At 33.9% G+C, this 3,662-nt stretch overlaps 1 pseudogene; it reads right to left on the bottom strand.

Moving 5' to 3' along the window:
- Positions 1 to 3,096: 3,096 nt before the first annotated feature.
- Positions 3,097 to 3,215, bottom strand: LOC145256057 (5S ribosomal RNA; annotated as a pseudogene).
- Positions 3,216 to 3,662: the final 447 nt, after the last annotated feature.

Genomic DNA, 3,662 nt, shown 5'->3' with positions numbered 1-3,662 from the left:
AATATTTTGGGGTTGATTTTTATTGTATCACATCTGGGCAGGAGCTGCTAGAAAGGACTTGTCCTGCCTTGATAGAGTTCAAAATAGACTTCGTAGCCTCGTAGGAGATGTCCTTTTCTCTTCCTTGCAACCTCTATCTCACAGAAGAGATGTTGCGAGTTTGTCTCTGATGTATCGTTATTTTCATGGAAGGTGTTCAACTGAGCTTCAATCTATGGTCCCACCTCGCCAAACTTTCAGAAGAAACACTCGTCTAGCTGTAAACACTATCAATAATTCCCCCCACTCTTTATCTGTGCCTAAACCTAAACGTAGATTCTATGAACAAAGCTTCTTTCTTAGAACTGCACGCCTGTGGAATTGTCTTCCGTTTTCCTGCTTTCCGGCTGACTACAATATGGTTGTCTTCAAGTCTAACGTAAATAAGTTCTTGATGAGCCGTTCTATATAAGTTATCAAATTTACCAAATTTTCATTACTAATGATTACTATATTGTCCAATGTCTACTGTACACTCTTTAACCCTTATCCTTGAGTGGCCTATTGGCCTTGATAAGTGGTGATGCCTATGTAAAAATTTTTTTAAAAATATTCAATATTTATATCGATCTAGATATTAATACGATAGCGTGTATGCAATGTTGTTTGTCATGCTTACATCTTTTTCCTTCTGAGTGACTGTCGTTTAATTGTTATGACCATCCATGTATTGAAATAAATAATTTTACCAAGAACTGGCCATAAGTTTTGGTTTCAGTTTCGATTATAGCTGAAGAGACTCAAGTTATATATATATATATATATATATATATATATATATATATATATATATATATATATGAGACGACTCGTGTTGCGGGGTTCAAATCGCTCGACTGGTATTAATAGTGACACGCTGCACTGAAGATTCCCGAAAGGATGAAACACTAGTGCCTGTAGGTATTTAATTATTATAGTAAAAAAAAAAAAAAAAATTATGACAGCCCCCTTTAAGAAATTCATTTCTTATCGTTGAGCACTTCAGTTGAATTAAAGTCGGTCAATTTAACTCTTATGCATAGATCATCGTATAACGATTACATCATTGTCTGGCTGACGTAAATAAACATTTAAAATTAAAATGTTTAAATTCAACGTTATTTCACGGTTTAATGGTAACCGAATGGATTAGGTCTTCGCTAATCGAGCCAGATATGTCTCGTGTTGCGGGGCTCAAATCGTTCGACTGGTATTAATTAAACCTGCACTGAAGATTCCCGAAAGGATTAAACACTAGTGTCTGTAGGTATTTAATTATTATAGTAAAAACATAATTATATATATATATATATATATATATATATATATATATATATATATATATATATATATATATATATATACTCGCTGGGAATCGCTTGCATTAGACAGACCTCATTGGCGTCACCTCATCAACAAAGGAGCTGAAACAGCTGAAGAGAGAACCCTCATAGCAGTACAGAAGCGCGCAGCCCGCAAAGCCAGAGCAATAAGCTCTGTCCCCAAAACATCTGCTCACCACTGTCCAACTTTTGGGAGAACCTTCCATGCCCGGATCGGCCTTACAAGTCATCTCCGGAAGCACAATAACACTACTTTTACTCACTGATGTCATGGTCATCTTCGACGAACGAAACGAACGATATAAAATAAGAACAGAGATGTACAGTAGACATTTTTTATTATTCGGCAGAATACTCCAAAGCTAGCAGCTAGGTACTCCTTAATCCGTGGAGTTTCAAAGAATGCAAATTCTTCTCATCAGAGAAAAACTGTTAGTAAAATAATCCAATAGTAACGCTTAAAATTTTTAATATTTCTATGTATTTGCTGGTTAATACATAGGATGAAACTAAAAGTTTTATAATTTGTAGTCACAAAACTTATATATATATATATATATATATATATATATATATATATATATATATATATATATATAAGTTTCATAATATATATATAAGGTTCATAATATATATATATGTTATATATATATGTTATATATATAAGTTAATATATATATAAGTTATATATATAAGTTAATATATATATATAATTTATATATATATATATATATATATATATATATATATATATATATATACTTATATACACTATATATACTTATATGTTAGATCGTAAACACGGTCCAGCATCTGAAACATATGTAACCAAACAGATAAAATTAAAAAAATAAAACACACTCACACACACACACACACACACACACACACACACACACACACACACACACACACACACACACACACACACACACACATATATATATATATATATATGTATATATATATATATATCAGTGTAACGATGTTATAGCTTTGTATGTAGAGGAGTATAAATATGTGAGTGTCCCCCGGGTTATACGTATATTTTATATCCATAATCTTTCTGTGTTCTGGGTCGGAGAGGATCGGCTGAAACAATTGTATGGATTTTATTTGATAAATAAACGACATAAAATAACGCTTTCAGAATATTGCTTATTGATTGAGACATTCGATTCACTGACTTTTAAAATTTTTTTGGTCACACTTTTCTTCCGAAATTAACGAGTTTTATTACCATACCTTCATATAATCTCATAGATGAACTCCCATAGTTTAGTTGTGTTTTAATACACCTTAGCAGGCACAGGAATTATAGTGGTAGGAACATTCGTAGGTAGGTAGTGCGGATATCACAGGAAACGTACTTACCTACAAAAGAAAGAAAATTAATATAAATATTAAAATCACCAATTAAACGTATCAAAAAGCAAGACAGATATTGTAATATAATTTTGAAGTCAATATCTATTCATTCATCCTTTTTCTGGTTACTTGTTTCTATTCGAAAGCAAAATGGCGGTGTTTAATTTGGAGAAAAATACAGCCGCTACAAATGTGGTGTGTGTGCAGTGTGCAGTCAGCACCAACCCTATTCAGGGTTTAACCAGCTTCCTCAGAAGGATGAAGTTTCATGGGAGTATGAAATTCACAAGCGGTCCCCAGTCGCATGTTTTTCTCCTTTAGGAGAGATGACGACGTTAGGATTTTGCAACATTTTGCAACGTCCTCCTACATACAGCACCTGCTATTCCCAAATTAGTCACCCATTTTAGTAATGATCAGGCCCAACGTTGCTTAACTTCGGTGATCTAACGGGAACCGGTGTGTCAACGTGATTATGCCGTATCTAAAAATGTAGTACTCTGGATTGAAACAAAAATGAAAATTGCGTCAGTCTAGAAAGATTTCTTTTTCATTGAATGGACTCCGAATAGACCAATGATATAATTGGGAGATGCTACGTTTTGTCTCTCTCTCTCTTTAACACTCCTCTTGCGTCTTTCAATCGTTGGCGCGTCCTTTTTCGTTTTACTGTGCTTACTTTCTCATCAAATCTGTCTTTGGAATCCATACGTTCAACCCACTGCTTCCTGCTTCTCGTAAATTAGTCAACTCTATGAGTCCACACACTTTCTGGCGTCCGGAGCAATTCTAAATCTATTATCAGACCAGGTAGGGGTATTATTGTAATATTTGGGCTGGTGAATCTTTGTCCGCTTTAAGAGTTCTTATTTACAATGCCTCCCCACACAGTAAGACACCAGGGTCGTTTTTTTTTTACTGTGGAGAAAAGAA

The sequence above is a fragment of the Euprymna scolopes genome, chromosome 31 (assembly GCF_053919585.1).
Source record: "Euprymna scolopes isolate OS-2025 chromosome 31, ASM5391958v1, whole genome shotgun sequence".
In the NCBI taxonomy this organism is placed as follows: domain Eukaryota; kingdom Metazoa; phylum Mollusca; class Cephalopoda; order Sepiida; family Sepiolidae; genus Euprymna; species Euprymna scolopes.
The sequence above is the reverse complement of the archived record's forward strand: the minus strand, read 5'-3'. Positions and strand labels throughout refer to the sequence as shown.